This window comes from Carcharodon carcharias, chromosome 4, assembly GCF_017639515.1.
Source record: "Carcharodon carcharias isolate sCarCar2 chromosome 4, sCarCar2.pri, whole genome shotgun sequence".
Taxonomy (NCBI): domain Eukaryota; kingdom Metazoa; phylum Chordata; class Chondrichthyes; order Lamniformes; family Lamnidae; genus Carcharodon; species Carcharodon carcharias.
Window position 1 is genome coordinate 106,675,063 of NC_054470.1, and position 27,663 is coordinate 106,702,725.

The window sequence follows — 27,663 nt, forward strand, 5'->3', positions numbered from 1 at the left end:
CTGCAGTAAGCAAATACATGACTTGAAAAGATGTTTGGTTAGCATTTGTATGTGAGCATAGGTTTCGTGCTTCTGTTAAATAGCAAAGACATGTTATATGGAAGAATTAAGCATTCAGGTTCATTGAGGTGTTACATACAATGCAAAGTAATGGTATATAAATATCACTTGTAGCACATATATTCAGTTCTGTGCTATAATTATTTGATCAGGATACATTTTGACACTGATTAATACATTGAATTCTAAGATTTCCAAATAGTTTATGTGGTATAAACATCATTTTGTAACATATTCCTTTTTTGCTAATGTCAACATGTTTATATCCTGATGCCCCAATTATCTTCTTCATATCTCGTCAAGATTCAGTGTGGTTCCATAGCCAAGCTGCAAATTACTATAAAATGAAAAAAAATTAAGATAAACATTAGGAAAAAAAAGTCAGCAGGTTGGACTCATACACTGTACATTTGCCAACAACTCCATTCCCCTCATGGAGCACAGTCTCAGGCTAAAACCGGCTGTTTGCAGATTTGGTTTTATTACGTTAAAGCTGTTCTAATAATGCCTGCTGTTCTCCCTGTTGTTAGGCAATGATACTAGGAAGAAATTTGTGTGCGTTGGAATCTAGTGAGGGCAAAATCAAACTCATGTGTGGTGTTCCCACAGTCAAAATGCTTACTTGTATTTATTGTCAAGCCACGTGCGTAAACGTTAACTAATTAGATGAGGAACTGTGGTGCTTATTACAACAGCTTGCATTTATATGGTGCCTTTCATGTAGGAAAGAATCCTAATGCACTTCCATCATTGACACAAACTCATAAAACAGTTACAAAGTGAAAGGAGATATTAGGTGCCAAACTGACCCCAATTACATATCCTCTTTGTCACAATGGCAACAAGACTTCAATATGACCATAAAACCATAAGACGTAGGAGCAGAAGAAGGCCATTCAGCCCAACGAGTCTGCTCTGCCATTCAATGATTTCAAGGCTGATCCGATAATCCTCAACTCCACTTTCCTGCCTTTCCCCCATAACTCTTGATTCCCTTACTGATTAAAAATCTGTCTATCTCAGCCATGAATGTACTTAAGGACTCAGCCTCTACAGTCTTCTGTAGTAAAGAATTCCACAGGTTCACTACCCTCTGAGAGAAGAAATTACTCCTCACCTCTGTCTTAAATGGTCACCCCTTACTCTGAGATTATGCCCTTTGGTCCTAGGCTCTCCGACAAGTGGAAACAACCTCTCAGCATCTACCCTGTCGAGGTCCTTAAAAACCTCATCTGTTTCAATAAGGTTGTTTCTCATTCTTCTAAACTCCAATGAGTACAAGCCCAACCTACACAACCTCTCCTCATAAGAAAATCCCTCCATACCCTGGATCAACCGAGTGAACCTACTCTGGACTGCCTCCAATGCCAGTATATCTTTCCTTAGATAAGGGGACCAAAACTGGTCACAGTATTCTTGTGTGGTCTAACTAGTGCCTTGTACAGTCTTAGCAAGACTTCCCTATTTTTATACTCCATTCCCTTTAAAATAAAGGCCAACATTCCATATGCCTTCCCTATTACCTGCTGAATGTGTATGCCAGCTTTTCGTGATTCATGTGTGAGGACCCCCAAATTGCTGCAGCTTTCTGCAGTCTTTCTCCATTTAAATAATATTCAGCTCCTCTATTCTTCTAGCCAAGGTGCATAACCTCACATTTTCCTATATTATATTCCATCTGCCAAGTTTTTTACCCACTCATGTAATCTGTCCATGTACCTCTGTAGACTATTTTTGTCATCCTCACCACTTGCCTTCCCACCTATTTTTGTGTCATCCGCAAACTTGGTGATAGTACATTCACTTCTCTCATCCAAGTCATTAATATATATTGTAAATAATTGTGGCCCCAGCACTGATCCCTGTGGCACTCCACTAGTTACAGGTTGCCATCTTGAGAACAACCCCCCTTATCCCAACTCTCTGTCTTCTAATAGGTTAGCCAATAGAGGGTTAACCAACCCTCTATCCATGCTAATATACCACCCCAAACACCATGAGCTATTATCTTTTTTAAGTAGCCTTATGTGAAGTACCTTATCAAATGCCTTTTGGAAATCCAAAAACATGACATCTATTGGTTCTCCTTTATCTATCCTGCTTGTTACCTCCTCAAAGAAGGCTAATAAATTTGTCAGGCTTGATTTTCCCTTTATGAATCCACTGACTCTGCTTGATTATATTATGCATTTCCAAATGTGCTGTTATTACATCCTTTATAATAGACTCTAATATTTTCCCAAAGACAAATGTTAAGCTAACTGGCCTGTAGTTACCTATTTTTTTTGTCTCCCTCCCTTTTTGAATAAGAGTGTAGCATCGGCAGGTTTCCAATCAAAGAACAAAGAACAAAGCAAAGTACAGCACAGGAACAGGCCCTTTGGCCCTCCAAGCCTGCGCCGATCAAATAAAATATTTTGCACTTCCGGTGTCCGTATCCCTCTATTCCCATCCTATTCATGTATTTGTCAAGCTGCCTCTTAAACACCACTATCATACCTGCTTCCACCACCTCCTCTGGCAGTGAATTCCAGACACTCACTACCCTCTGCGTAAAAAACTTGCCCCGCACATCTCCTCTATAGTTTTCTCCTCTCACCTTAAATCCACGTCCCCTAGTAATTGACTCTTTCACCCTGGGAAAAAGCTTCTGACTATCTACTCTGTCCATGCCATTCAGAATTTTGTAAACTTCTATCAAGTCGCCCCTCAATCTCCATCGCTCTAGTGAAAACAATCCGAATTTCTCCAACCTCTCCTCTTGGCTAATAGCCTCCAGACCAGTCAACATCCTGGTAAACCTCCTCTGCACCCTTTCCAATGCCTCCAAATCCTTCTGGTAATGTGGCGACCAGAATTGCACCAATATTCCAAGTGTGGCCTAACCAAGGTTCTGTACAGCTGCAGCATGACTTCCAAGCTTTTATACTCAATACCCCTGCCAATGAGGGTAAGCATGCCATATGCCTTCCTGATTACCTTATCCACCTGCGTTGCCACTTTCAGTGACCTGTGGACCTGTACATCCAGATCCCTATGCCCGTTGATGCACTTAAGGGTTCTGCCATTTACTGTGTAATTCCTGCCTGTATTAGACCTTCCAAAATACATTACCTCACATTTGTCCGGATTAAACTCCATCAGCTATTTCTCTGCCCAAGTCTCCAATGGATCTATATCCCATTGTATCCTTTGACAATCCTCTTCACTATCTGCAACTCCTCCAACCTTAGTGTCGTCTGTGACTTTTCCAGAATCTAGGATTCTTGGAAGATTACTACCAGTCCATCCTCTATCTTTGTAGCTACTTCCTTTAATATCCTAGGATGCAACCCATCAGATCCAGTGGGGTTATCGGCCCCTTTAGTTTCCCTCGTACCTTTTCCTCTCGTGATAGTTATTGTATTTATCTTCTCCTCCTTGATTATTTAGCGTTTTTGGAAAGCTATTAGTGTTTCTACTGTGAAGACTGATGCAAAGTATTTATTCAACTCCTCTGCCATTTCCCCATTATTATTTTCCCAGCCTCATTCCCTAAGGGGCCCATGTTCACATTGGCCTCTCTTTTCCTTTTTATTCATTTAAAGAAGCTCTTACTGTCCATTTTTTATATTACTTGGTAGTTTAACCTCAAAGTTTATTTTCTCCCTCTTTATTATTTTTTGGTCATCTTTTGTTGCTTCTTAAAACTTTCCCAGTTCTCTGGCTTACCACTAATCTTTGCCACATTGTATTTTTTTTCTTGCAATTTGATACTATCCTTAACTTCCTTGTTTAACCATGGTTCGTTTATCCATTTCCTAGAATCCTTCTTCCTCACTGGGATATATCTTTGTTGTGAGTCGTGGGACTGAATTTTGAGGTGGTCAGGCGGGTGTGGTGGGTGGGCCTGGGAGTGGCTGGGAAATAGCCCGCCACCCATGATTGCACCCCGCCCCCCCCCCCACCACGATTTCATGCTGGCTGGCCAATTAATGGCCAGCCAGCATAAAACGCATGCTGAACGGCTCAACACTGCCAGGTGAAGGCGGAGGGAGGGCAAGCGCTGACCTCAGCTTGGGTGCAGGGGAGCAGGCAATGAACGCTCCTTGAAGGCATAGAGCAGCCTCAGGGAGCTGAAGAATTTGAAACCATCAAATAAAGATTTTAAATGGCGAAAAAAATGTCCATACATCAGACTCACTCGCCTAAATATATAGATTATAAAAATTCTGCCCAAACATTTTTTTAAATTGGATGAGGTTTCCTCAAAAATCCAAAGGCTGCCTGGCCAATTCACCTGCCCGCCAACCGTAACATTGTACGGCCAGTGAAAATTCCACGTTAATTAATACATTAATAGCCTTAAAAGGCTTCTTAATTGTCGGCAGGGGCGCAGCTGACTGAAATACGCTCAAGTGCGCGATGATGTCGGGATGCTCGCCCAACGTCATCGTGCGCTATTTTACGCTTGGGCATGTTGGGCACGCACCCACTATGCCAAGCAAAATTCCTGCCTATGAAATATTTTCTTAAACATCTGACATTGTTCATCAACCATCTTCTCTGCTAAACTTGTTTTCTAGTCCACTCCAGCCAACTCTGCCCTTATTCCTTTGTAATTACCTTTGTTTAAGGGCTGAATTTTCCACGGTCGGGGTGGTTGTATGGGGGTAGACAGGAGTGAGCGCGTATCTGATCAGTGCCCCCGATTGGGTGTGCACCGCCATTTTACACCAGCAGGCCAATTAAGGTCCGCCCAGCGTGACGCACAGCCAGAAGCGCTGTGCGCTCCCCCTGCCTGGAGATGCCTCAGGAAGATTAGTTTAAGTTTTGAAAAATGTAATAAAGGTAAAAAAAAAAATTTAAGGACATGTCCTCTCAAGTGAAGCTGTCACATGAGTTGGGACATGTCCATTAATTTTTTCAAAAAGTTTTATTTAATTAATAAACCCGTGGATGAAGTTTCATGAAAAAGGCGAAGGCTGCCTGGGCTCTTCGCCTGCCGGCCAACCTTAAGGTTGGACAGGCAGCATTATTACCAGCTTTAATTACTTTGTTAATGGCCTTTGACAGTTCGGTGGACGTTCAACCAACATGGCTGCACGCCTGCTGAACTGACAATCTAAATGATGGCGGAGATGCTGGGATGCCCGCCCGACATCACCACGCGTCATTTTAAGCATCCGCATGAGGGCCCTGCCCCTGCTCGCCGATGGAAATATTCTTCCCTAAGTTTAGCACTGTTGTTTCAGATCCAAGTTTCTCACAACATATTGTTCTAGGAAACTGTCCCAAATACACTCTATGAATTCTTGTTCATGGCTACCTCTGCCAATTTGATTTTCCCAATCTACATGAAGGTTAAAGTCACCCATAATTAATGTATTGTCTTTTTTACATGCCCTCGTTATCTCCCGATTTATTCTCTGTCCTACAGTATAGCTACTGTTTGGGGGCCTATAGACATCTCCCACCAATGCCTACTTCCCCTTGTTATTTCTTACCTGCACCCATATGGACTCTACATCTTCCAATCCAAGATCATTTCTTGCTAGTGTACTTATTCCATCTCGTACAAACAAAGCTATCCCACCACACTTTCCTTCCTGCCTGTCCTTTCAAAACGTTACATACTCCTGAATACTTAGTTCCCAGCTTTGGTCTCCTTATAAACATGTTTCCATAATGGCTATATGATCATACCCATTAACCTCTATTTGTGCCATTGATTCTCTTATCTTGTTTCGAATACTACATGCATTTAAGTAATTAATTTTGCCTTTTTACCATTTTTCACCCTTTGACCGTATTTGTTGTTGCTTCTCTATGTTTCTACACTCTGTCCCTTCCTGGCACGCTCTGGGTATCATTACCTAAATAGCTGCCCTGCAATGCCGCCATATCCTTCTGCTGTATATGCCTATCTCCAGAACCTCCCCCACTCCACCGCCTTCCCCCCCACCACACCCCCCCCCCCGACCCCCTCTATTTAGTATAAAGCCTTCTTTACAGGCCTTGCTATTCAATTTGCCAGGAAACTGGTCCCAGCACAGTTCAAGTGAAGCCCATCCCACTGGAACAGCTCCCTTCTATCCCAGTACCGATACCAGTGCCCCATGAACTGAAACCAATTTCTCCCACACCAACCTTTGTACCACTTATTTAACTCCTTGACTTTATTTACCCTAAGCCAGTTTGCCTGTGGCTCAGGTAGCAATCCCAAGATTATTACCTTGGATGTTCTGCTTTTTAATTTAGCTCCTAACTGTTCAAATTCTTTCAGCAGAACATCCCTTCTAGTTCTATCAATGTTGTTGGTACCAACGTCGACGACGACAACTAGATCCCTCGCCTCCCACTCCAAGTTCCTCTCCAGCCCTGAAGAGATGTTCTTACCTTCCTTATTCTTGTATTCTAATCTCCTTGCATTAAAGGCCAACATACCTTTTGCCTTGCTGTATCTGCGTGCTAACTTTCTGTGTTACTTGTTCGAGTACACCCAAGCTCAATTTCAATGTCAAATTTCAATTTCAACTTCAATTTCAATTTCAATTCCAATTCAATGTCATTTTATTATCCATTTGGAAATTCAAATGGAAATTCATTTCGGGTAACATTGCTTATTGATTTTTTAAAATTACATATAAATGAATAATAGCAATAAAAGAAAGAGAATCACCTTATCACAGAGATCTAACTAATTAAGTATGCATTAAAAAACTATTACAATGCATTTAAATAATCTCTAAACATCAACATTTTCCTTTTTAAAAAAATATTGTGCTTTTCTATACTTACTAACAAAATGAATAATCTCACACTTCTCCCTATTATACTCCATCTGCCACCATGTTGACAACTCCTTATTGTGAATAAGAGCAGGGGAGTTATCTCTGGTCACTTGGCTAATATTTATCCCTCAATCAACATCACAAAAACAGACGATCTGGTCATTATCATACTGCTGTTTGTGGAACTTGTGTGCAAATGGGCTGTTACGTTTTCTACATTATAACATTGACTACACTTCAAAAGTACTTCATTGGCTGTAAATTGCTTTGGGATATACTGTGGTCAGGAAAGGTGGTATATAAATGTGAGTACCTTTCGTGGAAAGGGTTGTAATTTTATTTTGTTAGGAATGTGTTGTAGTAAAAATAGAACTGTAAGCAGAAAAACAGAACTAGGAAGTAACAGACATGTTTCAGGCAGTATAGGAGATGAGATAGGTAAGCTGGTAAAACAAGGAACAAGGTCCAGGGAGTGGGTATTGGAATCAAGGAGGCCTAGACTCCTGCACGATCAGCAAGAAATGGTGGTCTTGAAAGAATAAAAACAATGTCTAGTGTCTGTACACATAGGAAATAAGTGACCAGCGCCAGAGGCATCTGTTGAGCATGTGTAGACGAGATTAGAATATTGTACATGACAACCGTGCATAAAAAAGGTGATTTTTCTGTAATCTGTAAAGTGTGGTCTTGGACTGCCCAAGGCTGTCTCTCCCTGCGTACACTTGAATAATTGATAAATGATCGTGGTCTGTACCTGAGTCTCCTGGTGGTTTGTCGAGGTGAGTTACAACAATGCTATAAATGCAGGCTGTTAGTGTTGTTGAAACCTGCATCCATTTTTCTCCCTCTTCATTCCAATGTTTTCTTGTCTGGTCTCTGATCCTCCATCCTCCATAAACTTTACCTCATTCAAAACATTACTGCCTATATCCCATTCCACACAAAGTCATGCTCAGAGTCTTACATTGACTCTTGAATCCAATACCTCAACTTGAAAATTCTCATGTTTAAACACCCTTGCAACCTTGCCCCTCCCTAACTGCATAACCTCCTCCTACCATGAACTCTCTGCTCCTCTGAATTTATTTATCCACTGCCCCCTCTTTCCGTCCCATGATTGCTGACCATTCCTTCACCTACCTAAGTGCTATCCTCTGGAATTCCTTCCCTAAACTTGCATTTATGTGGCAACTGTAATGTGGGGGGAAAAAATCTCAAGGCACCTCTCAGAGCCTTGAGGAAAAAAGACACCACACAAAAGGAAACATTAGGAGGATGACCAAAATCCTGGTGAAAGAGATGGACTTTAAAGTAGATCTTAAAATGAGGAGGGTGAAGGGAAGAGGAAAAGAGGTACAAGGAGGCAATTCCAGAGAGTGGGCTGTAAGTGGCTGAAAGCACAGTGGTGTGAAACAATGGAGGAAACACAACAAAGTGGGAGGGAGAGAGAGATTTAGGGGACAGTTATGGGGCTGGAGCAGGCTACAGATATAGGGAGAAGTGAGGCCAAACCATAGATGTCTTGAGAGTCAACATCAACAAATTTAAATCTTGAGGCATTGGGGTCTGTGTCAATTTGTAAACCAGTGAGGATGGGAGCATTAGGCATGCAGGATAGTAATCAAAGGATAGGGTGAAGTTTATGAAGGATGGAAGATAATAGGCCATCAAAAGATAACTTGAATAATTACATTAGGAGTTGATAATGTCAGATATGAGGGGTTCAGAGACAAATAGTCTGATGTTCCTTAGGTGGAGGTAGGTTGCTTTGAGTTGGAGAGGCTATGGTGGTCAGAAATACAGCTCTGGTTTGAGAGAATATCTAGGCTCTGAACTAGATTAGTTTAGCCCCTGAAAATGGTTGGAGAGAGAATATCCACAACAAAGAAGCAGAATTTGTGGCAAAGGCCAAATACACTAATTTTGGTGTTTTCAATATTTTGATGCAAGAAATTAAGACTCATTCATGATTTGTTGACAAATGAGGCATTTGACAGCATGGAGACAGGAGAGAGATCTAAAGAAATTGTGGGGCAATGATGTTGGTGCTGTCATGTCTATGTACCAGATTATCCCATATGTGTGATGATGTTACCAAGGGGAAGTGCGCAGGTGAGGAAAAGAAGGAGGTAACATGCTTTGGAAACCCCGGAGAACACTTGGGCCCATTGTAATATCCGTCCAACTTTAGAGATCCCAAACATTCATCGCCTGTTTGAGTCAAGTACACACAAAACATCTAATTATTTACTGAGTCCTGCCTGTGGTTCTCTGCGTAGCAATCCATCAGGCCCCCATGCTTCATGAAGGAAGCTGTCACCTGTTGCAGCCACAACTCAAACTTTGAACTAGGACATGGACAGTGTTCCCTGTGGCTGTCAGGGTCACTGTGATCCCTAATCTTTATGCAGCAGGCTCCTTTCAGATTGAAACAGATAGCGTCAGAGACATCTACTCATTCTTTATTCTAGGAGGAACAGCATACCACTTTCCCCATGGATAGAGCCAACAAAGCTGAGAGAATTCAGACTGCATGCATCCCTAGGGTCTAAGGGGCCAGGCAGTGCAGCTGAAATTCCTTACACACTTCCCAACACCAAAAAAGACTCCACTCTCTCATTATCCTGCTTGTTTTTAACCATAGGATTTGCACCATGCAGGTGTGTGCCTGGGTCCCTGGAGATAACATGATGCATTCATCCTGCGGCAATTCTCTCTGCCTCTTTTAGTTCAACCAGGTCAGCAAGGTTATTGGGCAACAAGACCTATCCCCTTCAGGCATAGTTCATGACTCTAGTCAGGATTTTGGGCCTAGTTATGGAAGTGATCTACAACAAGAGCAATGCTGTCACCAGACACAGCATCAAGCAGGCTGTTGGCATGCTCAAGCCAAGCTTCTTGTGTTTGCACATTTTAGGGGGAGCTTTGTAGGATAGATATAAATGGGCATCCAGATTTGTGGTTGTCTGCTGCATATTGCACAGGTCTGTCATCATGAAGGGTCAGCAGGTACCACCACCTGGGCTGCAAGTCGTGCAAGAGGAGAAAGAACAGGAAAGGCATTGACCATCAGTGCCCATGTTTGTCAAAGCTCTCAGAGAGCAGCTCGCCCAAAATCACTTCACATGAACCATGCCTACAATACCCAACACACCAATAGTCCTGCTATCCTGTTCACTGCCGTCCGATTACCTCCCTCCAGTCCAGCCTTATAGGTGTTGCTCTTCTCCTTATGCAAAGGAGAGCATGTTTGTAGCCTACTGGTGCAACTTGCATGTAATCTTCCCCTGAAAGAAAGGACAGTGTGTATTAGTGACAGCTTTGTTGGGGAAATCATGTTTCACCAACTTATTAGAGTTTTTTAAAGCAGTAACTTGTGCGTGGATAAAGGGGAGTCTGTAGACATGCTGTACTTGGATTTCCAGAAGTCATTTGATAAGCTGCCTCATCAAATGTTATTGCAGAAAATAAAAGCTCATGGTATACCGGGTAACATATTAGCATGGATAGAAGATTGGCTGACTGGCAAAAAACAGAGAGTATGCATAAAACAGTCTTTGCCTGATGGGCAGGATGTGACAAGTGGGGTCCCACAGGGGTCTGTGCCAGGGCCTCAACTTTTTACAATTTACTTCAATGTTAGTTAGTATGCAGGTACAGCAAATAATTAAGAAGTCTAATGGAATGTTATCCTTTATTACAAGAAGAATTAAATGAAAAAGTAAGGATGGTATGCTTCAGTTATCCAGGGCATTGGTGAGACCGCATCTCAATCTCAAATACTGTGTGCAGTTTTGGCCTCCTGAATTAAGGAAGGATGTAAGTGCATTGGAAGCAGTTCAGAGGAGGCTTACCTAGATTGATACCTGGAATGAGTGTGTTGTCTTATGAGGATAGTTTGGAAAGGCTGGTCTTGTTTCCACTGGAGTTTAGAAGAGTGAGGGCTGACATGATTGAAGTATACAAGATCCTGAATGCTCTCGACAAGCTGGACGTGGAAAGGATGTTTACTCTTGTGGGTGAGACCAGAACTAGGGGGCACTGTTATAAAATTAGGGTTCACACTTTTAGGACAGAGATGAGGAGAATTTATTTCTCCCAGAGGGTTGTGCGACTTTGGAATTCTCTGCCTCAGAAGGTGGTGGAGGCAGGGTCACTGAATATTTTTAAGGTAGAGGTAGATAAATTCTTGTTAGGCAAGGGAATCAAAGGTTATTGAGGAGTGATGGGAATGTGGAACTCGAAACACAAACAGATCAGCCATGATGTTATTGAATAGCATAGAAGGCTCGAAGGGCTGAATGACCTACTCCTGTTCCTATTTCGTATGTTTGTGTGTTTGGAGAATGTGTCTGTCATGCTAGAATGGTCAGAATGCAGTGTGCGAGATGCGAGGTGCGGGGCAGTGAGATTTGAAATAGTGGTGAATATATGAGCATGAGGAGAAGGAGGTGCATTGAGGTAGCACAAGAGTGAATGGACATGAAAATGACATGAGTCATGAGGCTGAAAGTGATGGAAGTGCAAGCAAAGAGTGAGAGACCAGTATTCTTACCTCAACAATATTGAATTCATTGAATTTCTTCTTACAATGTAGCCACATCCTGGGAGATAAACAGTTAGCTTCTGCTTCCTCTGTAAACTCTTCCCACTGGCAGTGGAGGGTTTTCTGTGGCTTGGGTGGAACGACATCAACCTTCTCTTGTCCACTACCTAGTTCAGGGCTTCCTAGGTGGTATCACTGAACCTGAATGCTCACATCAGTCATTGGTGTTCCTGGGTTGTCTGCAGTCACATTGCACCTCTCTTTTAAGTGGTATCAGTGAAGCCCGATATCCTGCACCCACACCTTGCCCCTCAAACAGGCATAGAGCCAATGAACAGCACTGGCTGTACACTTGATACATTAGAACGAGGTCCCAATACCAATTTCATGTGATTCCTGGGACTACATAAACAGGCATGTGCGCGCGCATGCCACATGTGTTGACCGAATTCAAATTTCTAGACCCTTTAATTCACAGTTAACCATCATAAATAAAATGATCTTCTGTATTCTTTATCATAAGTTTGCAGCATGTCCATCACCTTACATAAATGGAAGGATGCCAACTTTTTATCATACTTGTTGACAATATTGTTTTATCTTTAATTATTTAAATATGAGGGAGGTATTATGGTGTAGTGAGAGCATCCCTACCTCTGGGCTAGAAGATCTAGGTTCAAGTCCCACTTCAGGACTTGATGGCCAAGGAAGGTATGTGTATAATGTGGCCAAACAGCCTGTAAATCCTTCCAATGCACCTGATGGTAGGTGGTAATGTGCAGGAGAATTTCCAGGTCATTGAGTCATAGAAGTCTACAGCACAGAAAAAGGCCCTTCTGCCCATCGAGTCAGCCATACTGCAGAAGGCAATCACAAATCAATGTAGTGTTTTGGCGAGCATAATCAGGGACCAATCCATTGTAAGTCCATGGTCGTCAATGCCCTCTTCGGCTGGGTGCCTGAAGGAGGAGGAGGAATTTAAATATGATTCATTTTCACTGACCTTTTCAGAAATACCAATTCGACAAGATTCCCAGGAGAAATAGAAGGAGGCAGAATAGAAACCATTTACTGACCACATGCAGGATATACACTTCATAAGCAGTGACCTTTATGTAAAGCATTTCAACGGCAGAGAATCTCTACATGATGAGTAAAAAGAGCAATTCTCCCTGTATGACATCTCCAACATAGATCAGAGGGTAAAGGGACAATGTGCTGTTTTTGTGGAGATATGCAAAATGCAATCAATTAACATGGATCAGCTAAACCATAGATGTGGAGACACACTACGCATTTTTATAATTGTATCCTAATCAGAAGGATTAATCTCCATCCTCAAATTCCACCCCACCTCGGAGCATTTATAATTGAGCAATCTTCCCAACAAATTAAAAGACATATTCTTTGGAAACAAAGTGGCAGCTGTATGTGTTGTCAGTAATTAAATTCTCCAAACTGACCTCTCTTAAAGGAGCTACAGAACCATCCAGTAATCATAATGCAGCGTTCACTAGTGCTAGTACTGAGAAATAGTTCTGAGAAATCCAAATGACCTGTGCACTGATTCAAAGGAAATGTTACATCTTCACACAAATGTTCAGTTTTCTGCCCCATTACAAAGGTGAAGTGGTCATTGTCAAACTTAAGGATCATGGGGTGGAATTCCATGGCCTCATCACAATGGGGGCAGGGATGCAAAATGCGGTGAGCTGTTCGAAGGTCCATTGACTTCGGCAGGACCGTAAAATCCTGCTGGCGTAAAATTTCACCCATGGAATTATATAAGACAGAACAAGGCCATTTAGCCCATGATGAAAGCTAAATACTGTGGATGCTGGAATTCTGAAATTAAAACAGAAAGTGCTAGAAGAACTCAGCAGCCTGGCAGCATCCGTGGAGAAAGAAACAGTTAGTGTTGCTAAGGGGAGAAGGAAGTAGAGAACAACCAAAGCGTGCAGAAGGAATATATGATGCTTCCAAAAAAAAAATAGGAAGTGCTCAGGCAATAATCTATTGCAACAGAGTCAGCTGCCTGAGCTTGAGCAAGGATCTGCATCTGATGTATGTCATCTAGCCCAGCATAGCCTGTAGTGACACGCAATCAAACTACACTACCACTGCCATTGAAAACCATCAATGTCATGAGGTTTTTGTGCCGGGGCGCTCCAGGAACCCAAGGAGGCCACTTAAAGGAGTCAATTGGCTTGTCTTGTACGAAATGCTAATACCTCTTCACCATGCACCTGACAGGTATGCATTTCAATCAGCAGAGGTCAGTACAAGCTGCAGTGCAGTTTAAATATAGGACATCCTCTTCACATACATGTAGCCATTTGTGCATCTACCAATAACTGTTAGCGTGCCAATCAGAAAGTGGTGTGCAAAATACAGTCAGATCCTCTTCTCGTGACCGATTTGGCCAGCAGTCCAAATGACCATTATAACCAATTGATTTTAGTAATTTTTTTTGTTATTATTAGCTTAGAAACAAGTTGCTATGGCCTGGAATGTACTGTCTGAAAGGCTGGTGGAAACAAATTCAATGGTAACTTTTAAAAGGGAATTGCAAACATGCTTGAAAATGAAAGATTTGCAGGACTTTGAGAAAAGAACAGAGATGTGGGATTAACCGGGCAGCTCCTTCAAAGAGCTGGTGCATCACAATGAGTCAACTGGTCTCCTTTTATGTTGATAAAAACAAAAAACTGCGGATGCTGGAAATCCAAAACAAGAACAGAATTACCTGGAAAAACTCAGCAGGTCTGGCAGCATCGGCGGAGAAGAGTTGACATTTCGAGTCTTCATGACCCTTCAACAGAACTAGGTGAATCCAAGGAAGAGGTGAAATATAAGCTGGTTTAAGGTGTGTGTGTGGTGGGGGGGGTGGGGGGGGGAGAGAGGTGGAGATGGGTGGTGTGGTTGTAGGGACAAGCAAGCAGTGATAGAAGCAGATCATCAAAAGATGTCACAGACAAAAGAACAAAAGGACACATAGATGTTGAAGTTGGTGATATTATCTAAACGAATGTGCTAATTAAGACTGGATGGTAGGGCACTCAAGGTATAGCTCTAGCATTAGTGTTAAAGTTTCTTTTCCCACTTATTTCCATTATTTTTAAATATTTTTAAATCTTTTATGCTCCCCCCACCCCCACTAGAGCTATACCTTGAGTGCTGTACCATCCATTCTTAACTAGCACATTCGTTTAGATAATATCACCAACTTCAACACCTATGTGTTCTTTTGTTCTTTTGTCTGTGACATCTTTTGATGATCTGCTTCTATCACTGCTTGCTTGTCCCTACAACCACACCACCCCCTCCACTTCTCTCCCCCCACCCCCAACACCACCACCCCCCCACCACACACACACCTTAAACCAGCTTATATTTCACCCCTTCCTTGGATTCACCTAGTTCTGTTGAAGGGTCATGAGGACTCGAAACGTCAACTCTTTTCTTCTCTGCCGATGCTGCCAGACCTGCTGAGTTTTTCCAGGTAATTCTGTTTTTGCTCCTTTTATGTTGTATCATTCCATGATTCTAAAGGCAGCTCCATGTGTATTGTGCTGTTCAGCATCACCTCACATTAAACAAGCTGCTTTACTGCGTCTTTAAGATGCCTTTAAGAACTGAAACAGTGACAAATTCATCATCCTGTGTTTCTAGCAGGAAAATGCATTGACAGACAGAGCCGGTCAGAAGTACAGGACGACAGTGTCACAATCCTATCTCTGAGCTGCATTCTCTGCAAACGTGGATCACCCCTGAGAACAGGCAGGGGTGGGGTCACAAAAATTGCACTTTGCAAAGGAAGGCTGCAAAATTCAATTTAAAGCTCAATGTCTGAGCCTACTGAAACACTGCAGCATTTTTCAAAAGAGAAAGAGATCAGAATTGAAGGTTTTGGGTTTAATTGCTAACACATAAAGGTGAAGGTCCTGTCATCACTCAATTTTGGCAAAGCATTGTATTTCACCACTTTGTACTCAGATCCGTTTTCCCATTAAAAGCTGTGAGTTTGCACAATGAACAGACTGATGAAGCATGTCTTGTAAAATGTTTGTTCACAAACATCGTAGAGGGTTTAATTTCCTCTTCTCTGAAGCAGCCACAGATCTCTGTGGTAAAAATTAATGCAGTGAGAATGGTGCTAAATGTAATTGTGCATCTTGTTTTTCATCAGAACACCAATTCAGATCAGGCAAACCATAAATCTGAGGGCTAGCAGCTATTTATCCAAACAGTAAAGATTTAAAAGTTACGTCCATTCTGGAGCAGAACCACAAATAGTCTAGTAGCTGATAGACACATCTAGAGCTTAATATGAACATATGACAAAGACAGGCAGGAAGAAGATCCAAAACAAAAACAGAATTACCTGGAAAAACTCAGCAGGTCTGGCAGCATCGGCGGAGAAGACTTTTCTTCTCCGCCGATGCTGCCAAACCTGCTGAGTTTTTCCAGGTAATTCTGTTTTTGTTTTGGATTTCCAGCATCCGCAGTTTTTTTGTTTTTAGGAAGAAGATCTAACCTGCCCAACACTCATGGTAACTGGAGAATCATTGACTAAACACTTCCGCCATCCCTTGGTCCCCACCGCACCCCCGCCCCATTCCTTGCAGGTGTGTCATAGTAATAATAGGACTATCACAGATCCAGATAAACAACCTGGAAGTAATGTGTTGACAGCCCACGGACACCTAGGGCGAATTTTTCGCTCGGCATGCGGGTGCATGCCCAACCTGCTCGAGCATTAAGTAGCGCATGATGACTTTGGGCGAGCGTCCCGATGTCATCGTGAACTCGCGCGATATTTCGGTCAGTGGGCATGCATGCGCCTGAGAGTCGGTAGCATGTCCACTGACAATTAAGAGGCCTATTAAGGCCATTAAAGTTGTAATTAACGGGTATGTTTCGTGGCCTGTCCAATGTTACAGTTGGCGGATGGGCCAATCGGCCAGGTGGCCTTTGCATTTTTCAGGAAACCTCATCCAAGGGCGGTATGAGTTTTCCATTATAAGTTTAAAAAAATAATAAAGGGACAGAATTTTTATAATGTATATGCTCAGGTGACTGTTTGTGATGCTTGGACATTTTTGTTCTGATTTTAAAACCTTTATTCAATACTTTTTAATTTTTCAGCTCCCTGAGGCAGCTCTCTGCCTTCAGGGAGCTTTCATACTATGCTCCCCCGCGCCCCCGCTTACATCAGTGCCCGCCCTCCTCCTGCCCCTGCCCAGCAGCACTGAGCCTCTCAGCGCTTCTTTCACTCAGGCTGGCCGTTAATTGGCCAGCCAGCGCAAAATCACAGTCCAGGGTCAATTGCAGCCGGTGGTCTGTTCCCCAGCCACTCCCAGACCTGCCGACTGCGCGCTGAACTGAAAATCCTGCCCCTGGGATATGGAACATTTCCATGGCATTGATATATACGGAATAGGATATATACATTTAAAGTAATGGATGCTACTCTGTACATATGCACGTTCTCTACAATCCCAAGCACAAAGTTAAGCCTGATGCTGTCAATTAACCTGGCCTGCATCAGAGAATCAGACATTGCAGAAGGAGGCCATTTGGCCCATTGTGTTCCTGCTGGCTCTTTGCAAGAGCCACTCAATTAGCGTTAGTACCCCACTATTTACTCATATTCTTGCAAATTGTCTTGCAGTTCAAGCACCAATTCCAATTTCTGCTTGAAGGATATGATTGCCTCACCACCCTTTCAGGAAGCATCTTGCAGATCATAGCATGCTGTTGCATTAAGAAAAAAAAGTCCTCATTTTTTTTGGCAATGATGTTAAATCTGTTTTCTGATCATGAAAACTCCTGGAAGTAGAGGCAGTTGCTTCTGATTTGTTCTATTCAAGTCCTTCATAATTTTAAAAGCCCCTGCTAAATCTCCTTTTACCTTCTCTGTTCTAAAAGAACGATAGCTGTTTCTTCAGTTTATGCACATAACTGAAGTCCCACATCTTTGATAAATCTCCATTACACCCCTTCAAAGCCCTTGTATCCTTCTTAAGGTGTGGTGCCCAGGTCTGGATACAATATTCCAGTGATTTATATAGATTTTGCATAACTTCCTTGCTTTTGTACTCTATGCCTTTATCTATAAAGTCGTGTTCTTTTTACAGCTTTATCTTGACACCTTTGAAGATTTGTGCAGGTGAACCCCCAGATCTTTCTGCTCCAGCACCACTTCAAAAATTGTACTATTTATGTTGCCTTTTCTTATACTTCCATCCAAAATTAAATCTTCCCATTTCACCAGTCTGTCTATGTCCTCCTGAGGTCTGCCACTATTGTCCTTAATCGTCACAACATTCCCATGTTTTGTTTCACCTGAAAATTGTGAATTTGTGCCCTCCTACACCCAAGTCTTGGTTAGTAGCATATGCGAAAAACAGAGAGGTCCCAACACTGGCTTGTGGGGATACTATTTCACACTTTCTCCAGAAAAATTGTTTTCTGACCCTCAGGAAATTTTGTGTGCATGTTGCTGCTGTCTCCTTAATCCCATTGACTACAAACTTGCAAGCACATTTGTTATGTAACATTCTCTTAAATGCCTTTTGAGAGTCCATACACGCAACACATACAAACATATGAATTAGGAGCAGGAGTAGGCCACTCGGCCTCTCAAGCCTGCTTCACCATTCAATAAGATCACGGCTGATCGGATTGTTACCGCAACCCCACATACATGCCTACCTCCGATAACCTTTCACCCCCTTGTTAATCAAGAATCTATCTAGCTCTGCCTTAAAAATATTCAAAGACTCTGCTTCCACCACCTTTTGAGGATGAGAGTTCCAAAGACTCACGATGCTCCGAGAGAAAAAAAATTCTCCTCGTCTCTGTCTTATATGAGCAACCCCTTATTTTTAAACAGTGACCCCCAGTTCGAGATTCTCCCACAAGAGGAAACATCCTCTCTACATTCACAAGATCCCTCAGCATCTTAAAGGTTTCGATTAAGTCACCTCTTACTCTTCTAAATTCCAGTGAATACAAGCCAAACCTGTCCAGCCTTTCCTCATTGGACAACACACCAATTCCTACTATTAGTCTAGTAAACCTTCTCTGAACTGCTTCTAACACATTTACATCTTTCTTTAAATATGGAGACCAGTACTGTACACAATACTCTAGATGTGGTTCACCAATGCCCTGTACAACTGAAGCATAACCTCTCTACTTCTGCAATCAATATCCCTCACAATAAATTACTTCATGCTATTAGCTTTCCTAATTACCTGCTGTACCTGCATACAAATCTTTTGTGATTCATGCATTAGGACACCCAGATCCCTCTGAATCTCAGAGCTCTGTAATCTCTCGCCATTTAATTAATAAGCCTCTTTTTTCATTCTTCCTGCCAAAATGAACAATTCCACATTTGCCGACATTATACTCCATTTGCCAGATCTTTGCCCACTCACTTAACCTACCCATGTCACTTTGTAGCCTCCTTACATCCTCTTCGCAATTTACTTTCCTGCTTATCTTTGTGGCATCAGCAAATTTAGCAACCATTCCTTCGGTCCCTTCATCTAAGTCATTTATATAAACTGTAAAAAGTTGAGGCCCCAGCACTGATCCCTGCGGCACACTACTCATCACATCCTGCCAACCAGAAAAATACCTATTTATGCCTACTCTCTGCTTCCTGTTAGCTAGCCAATCTTCTATCCATGTCAATATGTTAACTCCTATATCATGAGCTTTTATTTTCGGCAATAACCTTTGATGTGGCACCATATCAAATGCCTTCTGGAAACTTAAGCACAGTAAATCCACTGGTTCTCCTTTATCCACAACACATGTGACTCCTTCAAAGAACCTAAACAAATTGGTCAAACATGGGGCAGAATTTTGCCCTTGGTGTGCAGGCTCGGTGGGGGTGGGTGGGGGCGGTCGGCTTCCCAACTACTGTCCGTGATCCGGCCCGGAAGGCAATTTCTTCTGGTGGGCCACTTAAGGCCCACCCAGTGTGAAATGCGAGTGGCAGCGCCTGTGCAGGCGGGGGCAGAATGAGAGCCAGGTGAGAGCTGCCTCAGGGAGATGAAGATGTATGAAAAAATAAGATAAAAAATAAAAATATAATGAAAAATGTCCCCTCATGTTACTCTGAGCAGGGACATGTTATTAATAAAAATTGAAAGTTTTTATTTTATTTTTATTTGCTTTTGTAGCCTAATCCCACCCATGGATGAGGTTTCCAAAAAAAGTGCAAAGGCCGCTTGGTATTTTCGTCTTCCTGCCAACTGTAAGTTTGGACGGGCAGCGAAAAATTTATTTCAATTAACTTTTTAATGGCCTTAACAGGCCTTTAATTGTCAATGGATGCGCTGTCAACTCCGATGCACTCCTGGCAACCGAAATATCGCGCGAGTGCACGATGACATCAGGACACTCGCCCCGTGTCATCGTACGTCGTTTTACGTTTGATCGGGTTGGGCATGCAGCCACCCGCCAAGCGAAAATTTTTTTCCATGATTTCTCTTTTACTCTGCCTGATTGCCTTCAATTTTTCTAAGTGCCCTGCTATAACATCTTTAATAATAGATTCTAACATTTTCCCTATGACAGATTTTAGGCTAATAGTTTCCTGATTTCTGCCTCCCTCGCTTTTTGAATAAAGGAGTTATATTTACTATTTTCCAGTCTAATGGAACCTTCCTTGAATCTAGGGAATTTTGGATTGTGTTTGGGTTGTGTTTTTGGTCACTAATCGGACCCTACCCTTCTCATGGAATCACAGGATGGTTACAGCACAGAAAGAGGACATTCGGTCCCTTGTGCCTGTGCTGGCTCTCTGAAGGAATAGCTCCTCCGCCCTTTCCCCACAGCCTATTTTTATTCTCTTCAGCTGCCTATCCTTTTGAAATCATTTAATAAAATCACTTCTGAAAGTACCAATTGTGCCTGCCTCCTCCACACTCTCAAGCAGTGCAGTCCAAATCCTAGCCACTCACCATGTAAAAAAGCTTCATCATCATGTCACCTTAAATCAGTGTCCCCTCATTTTCGACCCTTCCACCAATGGGAACAGGTTGTCTCTACCTGCTCTGTCTGGGATCCCTCATGTTTTTGAACGCCTCTATCAAATCTTCTCCCAGCCTTCTCTTCTCTGAAGTCCAACCTCTTCAATCTATCCATGTTCATGAATTCTCTCATTCCTGGAAGCATCACCAGAAACTTTTTCTGCATTGACTCTAATGCCTTCACTTCCTTCCTAAAGTGCAATGCTCAGAATTGGACAAAATACTCCAGTTGAGGCATAAGAATTTTATAAGCATTCATCATAACTTCCTTGGTTTTGTATTCAGTGGTCCAAACTTCCGATAAGTGCTGGAGCCACATTATGTGGCACAGGTCAGGGGAGATGGCGGCATAGTGGTATTGTCACTGGGCTAATATTCCAAAGACACAGGATAATGCTCTAGAGACCTGGGTTTGAATCCCATCTTGACAGTTGGGGAAATTTGAATTCAATAACAATCTAGAATTAGAAGACTGATGTTGAAAACCATTGCTGATTTTTGCAAAAACCCATCTGGTTCACTAATGCCCTTTAGTGAAGGAAATCTGCTGTTCTTATATGGTCTGGTCTAGGTGAGAGTCCAGACCCACAGCAGTGTGGTTGACTCTTAAATGCCCTCTGTACTAAACTGCAAACTCACCTGGCTACATTTTAAAGGTCCCGAATCCTGATGCAGCAGCCAGAGGAAGTTGCTCAGCACAGGAACCCACACAGAGATCTACAAAGAAGGAAACAGGCGCCATTTTTACAGCACTGAAGGTCCAGTCTTTGAATGTTAGTGAGTGGGTGAGGTGGGTTGATGGGTAGAGTGAGTAGGCGGGATCAGTGGGGAATTGGATGAGTGGGTGAGGTAGGTAAGTGGGTAGGCGGGTGAGTGGGTAGGTAGTTTGATGGTTAGGGCGGGTAGGCGGGATCAGTGGGGAGGTGGATGAGTAGGTGAGGTAGGTAAGTGGATAGGTGGGTGAGGGGGAAAGTAGGTAAGGTGGTATGTGGGTAGTGGGGTTGGGGATTAACCAGGTTACCCAGGGGTTAATCTGGTAGTCAGGTTGAGGGGGATGGTGGGGGGTGGGGTGGTAGTCGGGTAGTCGGAGGTTAGCTGGATCGAGGGTGGTTGTCAGATGGTGGTAGGGGAGTAGTTGGGTCAGGTCTGGTGATTGGGGGTTGGGTCAGGATGGGGGGTAATCAGGTCAAAGGGGTGGTCGGGTCAGGTCAATGGGAAGTTGAGTGGCTGGGCAGATTTTGTCAGGTGGTCAGGGGTGGTTTGGGGAAAGTCAAGTTGGGTTTCGGGGATAGTTGGGTGGTCGGGGGTATAGCCAGTTTAGGTCAGTGGGGTAACCTGGTCAGTGGGAGCTGATGGTACGGTCAGGGTAAGTAGTTAAGGGGAGGAGTGATTGAGGGGGCCAGTTTTGGAGTTACCCAGGCGTTAGGCATGGGCCTAAATTTTCAAAGAGTGATAATTACCGTTGGATTGCCACTTCACTCCTATTTTCTTACTGAACGCCAGAGCTCACATTAGAGGCCTAGACTTCCGAACCAGGCCTGTTCAGAAACTCCCTGTACTACCTGTCCTGGGAGTTTTTTCTCATGGTGCAGAATCTTTGGGGGAAGCCAAGCCACAGCCTCCTTTTAACGGTACAAATAGTTGCATTTAGGTTAGTCTCCATTCACTTAAACATTTAAATAGACATTTAAATAGATTTCCAGTGTGTTAGTGAATGAAAACAAGTGAAGCAAGTAGGTAAGTGGGTAGTGGTGGGCAAGGTGGATAGGGTACCAGGTGGGTAGGGGGCAGGTTGGGTAAGTTTGCTAGTTAAGTACCGTGGAAGGGTGGTAGATGGCAGGATGACAGGGTGGGTAGGTAGAAAGTGGCAGGTTAGACTGGGTGCCAGGTGGTAGGGCGGTTAGGGTGGTGAGGTCGGGTCATGACAGGTCAGGGGGAGTTGGAGGGCCAGGAGAGTTGGAAGGTCAGGGGAGTTGGAGGGTCGGGGGATAAGTGAAGAGTCAGGGGCAGTTGGAGGGTCGGGCTGGTGAGCAGAGAGTTGGGGGTTCAGGGCGGCAAGCCAGAGGATTGGCAGGGGGAAAACCAAAGGATGGTAGGGGAGTCAGAGGGCCAGGGGGGAGTTAGTGAGTCAGGGGTAGTCGGAGGGTTGGGGGGGCAGCGGTGGTTGGAGGGTTAGGTTGTGCCTGAGCATTGGGTTGGGGAGTTGGAGGATTGGGGCAGTCGGAGGATGAGTCGAAGGGTCAGGAGGGAGTCTGAGGGTCAGGGAATAGACAGAGGGTCAAGAGGGAGTTGGAGGGTCAGAAGGTTCAGCGGGGAAGTCAATGGGTCAGGGGGATAGTCAGAGAATCGGGCAGAGAGTCAGAGGGTGGGGGGAGAAATTGGGGGTAGGGGGGTTGTCAGTGAGAAGTTGTGAAAGGGTTCAGTTGTATAGATAACTGGGAGTTAGACATGGTTTTGTTTTGTCTAACATTTCTGAAGTAACTATCCACATAAGTGAGTTGGAACCCTCCAAAGTCTCAGACTCTAACTCAGATTGGAGACTTTTTCAAAGGGTCCAGGGAGCAGGAGAATTGTCCATCAGAAATTGAAACTTCTCAGGCAATTCCCTCGGAATCCTTGCATTGGGACTTCCAAAAGGTCCCGAGCGCATAACCTGGGGTACATCCAGTCTTCTACTATCCGGACACTGGAATCCCTGGGCCTAAATTTTAAGCTGTCTAACATTTCCTGGGTAAACTATTCAGTTAAGTACTTTGGAGCTGCCTGAAGTCTCCAACTGTAACCCAGAGTCGGAGAATTTACAGAGGATCCCGGGGAGTAGAGGAATTGATCATTGAAAGTTTAAAACTTCCAATGGGCAGTTCTCAACTAGACCAGCATGTCAGGACTCCCACAGGGTTCTGAGGCACATCTTCAGCCATGTATCAGGTCTCCGACGATCCAGAGACTGGAAGATTTCACCCTTATGCCTTTATTTATGAAGCCCAAAATCCTGTTTGCCTTTATAACCATTTTCCCAACCTACAATGCCATCTGCAACAATTTGTCCTGACGCTTTTATTCTTTGTATGCTTACAAAAGACTTCAGTGTTCCCTTTTATGTTATCTCTTGATCTTTTCTCATACAATCTCTTGGTCCCATTAATTCAGTTCTTCTCTGCATTTTTCATACTTTGTTTGATATAATGATCCTGTCATTTAGCATAAGGTTTGTTTTTCTCTTTCATTTTAACTTCAATTCCTTTAGTAAATCAGGGACCTGTAGCTTTGGTTGGGTTATAAGATGGTAGAGCATTTAGCAGATAACCCCTTTAAATGGTGGTGACGCCAAATGCAAATTTCGCTAACTGTGAGCAGCTATCTAGCTGCACCTATCGAGCACAACCAAATGTAAGGCAGGGTGGGGAAACGCGCACACTCATCCATTCTGAGAGAAGATGGAAAAGAGGGTGGGCGGGATTTCCTGTGCCCGCTGGCGTCGGATGTCATGGCGGGCGTGAGCGGACAATGTGGCGGGAAATCCAGGAATCGGTTTTGCGCTGTCATTAAACCAGCGTGTCAATGGCGGGCCACGTTTCCCACTGCCGCACATCAGGGGATTCATTTTCACACATCGGCCTATCATCATGAGCCCAATTCGCTGGGATCAACCCCCCCATGTCAAACTTACCGCCCATGTCGGCGGGAAAACACGTTGGTGTAGAATATCCCTCGACAAGTGTGACATGCAGAAGTTGGAACTTATCACCAGGGCCTTGCTCACAATCGCGGACATCTGAGGAGCAGAAGATGCTGGAGCCTGGCAGCAGTGGGGCCCGGGAGGAACCTGCGTCATATGCTGGGTGGATTCTCATGGACATGGCCCTGCTGCAAAGCAGCTCACAGAAGGTGGGAGGTCACTGTTGAGGGTCTACTTCTGGACTTCAGTGTCTTGGCCATGGTCTGCCATGGATGATCATCAAGGGGGTGGAGAGGAAGGAGTAGGTTAGACTGGGAGAGGAATGTGTACCGGGTGGTTGGGGGGTGGTGTGGGGAGAGGAAGGCCAAGGTCTGACTGGGAGAGGAAGTTGTGTCAGAGGTGGGGGGGGGCGTGAGGTTGGGAGTGGGAGGAGGGAATACAGGGGAAACAGGCTGTAATGGGGGAGGATACGGTAACTGGGGAAGTAGGTGTAAAGGGACAGAAAGGTGCAAGAGAAGGTTTTTGGAGTGTGGAAGGAGTTTGAAGGGAGGAAGGACTTCAGGTGGAGGAAAGTGTTCAGTGGGGGGGCGGGGAGGACATCGAAGGGAAGGAAGGAGTTCTGAGGCCAGAAGGAGTCTGAGTGGCAAGAGGAGCCCAGGGGGAAGAAGGAGTCCTGGGAGACGAAGGAGTAAGGGTGGAGGAAGGAGTAAGGAAGAGGGAAGAAGTCAGGGGGGAGGAAGTAGTAAGGATGGGGAAAGGAGTCCGGAGGGCGGAAGTTGTCCAGGGGAGGAAGGAGTCCAGTGGGAGGAAAGTGTTAAAGGGAAGGAAGGAGTCTGGGGGGAGGAAAGAGTAAAAGAGTAAAAGAATAAAATGTGCAAGGGAGATGTCTGTGTAGTCGATGGATTGTCTTCTGGGGAATGAACTGAGTGGTAGGAGGGAATGGTGAGAATGAGAGAAGGCAGGGTGAGGTGGTAGGGTGGGAGGATGAGGGTGTAATGGTATCAATAGAAGGAACGGCGGGGGTGGTTGGTGGGGACTTGGAGGCAGACAAGGATCCTGGAGGTGAGAAGGAGGAGGTTAGGGAGGTCAATGTGGATGGGGGTGGGATTCTCGGGAAGGTAGGGAACATGCACGGTCACCTGGACAACCTCAAAAGAAAAGGGTCCTGGCTGATAGGTGACAGTGGGGAGGTGAGTTGTGATGCCAGGGGGAGTCACAAGAGATGGGAGACTAATGTTACACGCACCATGCTTCTAAAACCAAAACTGAGCGGAGCCTCATGTTGGATGGGCACAGATGCTGCATGGGAGTGTGATCAGTGGGTGGCTGGAGATGCAGGTCAGCTCAGATGGACAACTGAAAGAGACCCCCAGCAGGCAGCATTGAAAATGCTCAGGATAGTGAGATGAGCATGATGGAGGAAGAACGTGTGTGCAGGGAGAGTGCTTGCATGAGGCTCCGAAAGGCCCTGCCACACACACACTTCTCCCTCCAGAATCACTCGTGGGCCAGCTGCGTGCAGCTGACCTGCTAGTGAGGGGGCGGGGGATGCAGCGGCATGACTTGCAAAGCTTGTCAATGAAGCTGAAACACACTGTTACACACTATTCAATGAAAGAGAATATATTTTTAGATTATAAAGTGAAAAAATGTGTTCACCTGTGCAACCAACTGTGATCAGAATTTCTTGACTTTTCTAGGCCTAACACTTCTAGGTGTTGCCCTGACATCCACAGCAGGGGTTGAGCCAGCCTGTGAAATGGTTGGCCTTATTGCCTCTGATGACTTCAGTGTGGGTCCCCTGGAGAGCTGAGGCCTTGGGGGCTCCAGCTTTCTACAGCTGTCCTCATCTGGGCCAGCTGCTCCCTCTGAGGGACGAGATTGAGGGGGTCACAAGAAAAGGAGTCTCGGGGGGAGAGGAAATCCTCTGAGATTCCAGAGTGGATGGGCCAGGGGTGTCCAGCTGCCACTCCTCCTCCTTTCGGATGATTGAGGATCTCCGCCTGGCTCCGTGAGGGGAAGGAGCTCCTGGAGGGACATTGAGGTGCCCCATTTCCCTCTTGTGTTGCCACTGCAGCAAGTTACTCATGGCTACCGCAATGGACTGCAGGTCTCGGCACATCTCCACGTTCTGCTGGACCAGGGTCTCCATGGTGTCCACCACCCTTCCCATGGAGACCTCCATATGCATACATGCAGGCACCACTTCATCAGAGATGAAGCAGATGCAATCCTCCGACTTGCATGCCACTTTCTTGATGGCTTCAAACAGTTCTGCGTGATGTTCCCCCATCTGCTGCCGACTCTCCAGGATGAGTTGGAAGGATGAATCCAGAGGCTCGTCACTTGACTTGAACCTCACAATGCCTCTTCCCCAGCATTCCTCCAAATGCCAGGGAGCCGGGCAGCTCCTGCTGCTGCAGACATGTGTCCGTGCAGTGACCACTAGATTATGAACCTGAGCCTGCTCTAGGTCTAGGTCCCAACAAGGTGTGTGTCTCTGTGCTGGTGGAGGGTGTGTGTAAGCGCTGTGACAGGTCTTCCAGGCTACTCATTTCCAGCTCTTCAATGGAGGAGGTGACCTCTTGGCTGGAGGTGAGGATGTGGATGGAGCTGAGGGACTGGCTGGCTGAGGGTGTCCGTCACTTGGCAGAGTTCCCTGTGAACCAACGTAGAGATGATCAGTGCATGACAGCAGAGTCAAAAGCAGGAGAGAGAGCACTCATAGTTGTGTTGAGAGAGGGATGATGTGGTGCAGGATCCTCATGTGGGTGTTCGCCGCCAATCTCACTGTCACTGCAGGCACAGTCCATATCCTCACCGTCAGTGCGATGGCACACTCCTCAAAGTGAGTGAGAGGCTTAATGAGGACCACTCCACCCTGATTTGGGACCTCTCCCTGCTTTCGTGAACAGGCTTCTCCTGCATGAAAACAGGTGGAAAGAGTGTGAGCCGGACACATGGCATTGCGTGGAATGTTGTATGGTGAGTAGAGCCATGGATGGGATGAAGAAATAAGCTTGAGAGAACATAAGCCTGATAGAGATGTGAGGGTGTGTGTGAGAGTTAGTGATGTTGTCCCTTGAGGTGTGAGATCCCCGTGGATGCGTGACAGGTTGTGAGTGTGTGAGTTGAGAGTGTTGAGAAGAGTGACTTACCCTAGTGGAGTGGATGAGACCATTCATCCCCTTTTGGCACTGGGTAGCTGCCATCTTTTGCAGGGCATTGGCACTGACCATGGCTGCCACTGCCTCACATGCTGGATTTTTCACCATGCTTGCTGGCCTTCACCCACAGCGGAGGTAGAGGACATCTCGGCCAGCCTCCATGGCATCCAAAAGGTGTTCCAGGAATGCGTCACTGAATCGGGGGCTGCAGTCTTCTTTCCTTTCGGGGCCATGCCTTCTGTGCAGCAACCCTGGGCTGGAAGCATTGAGAGGTTTGCACGTGGCATGAGGGAGTAGTGAGGTGGCGGGCAAATTGGAGGCGGGAATGAGACAATACAGCGTGAAATTCCTCCATTGTGGCCAGCGGGTATTAAGTTCTTTTTCC

General features: G+C 44.7%; 1 long non-coding RNA gene across 1 annotated transcript in view; it reads right to left on the reverse strand.

Annotated features, from left to right (window-relative positions):
- Positions 1–357: 357 nt before the first annotated feature.
- LOC121277020 overlaps positions 358–27,663 on the reverse strand; it is a 175,039-nt gene continuing 147,733 nt past the window's right edge. The window contains exon 3 of the long non-coding RNA XR_005942782.1: positions 358–397. This is a non-coding gene — a long non-coding RNA (uncharacterized LOC121277020). The remainder of the gene's footprint in view (positions 398–27,663) is intronic.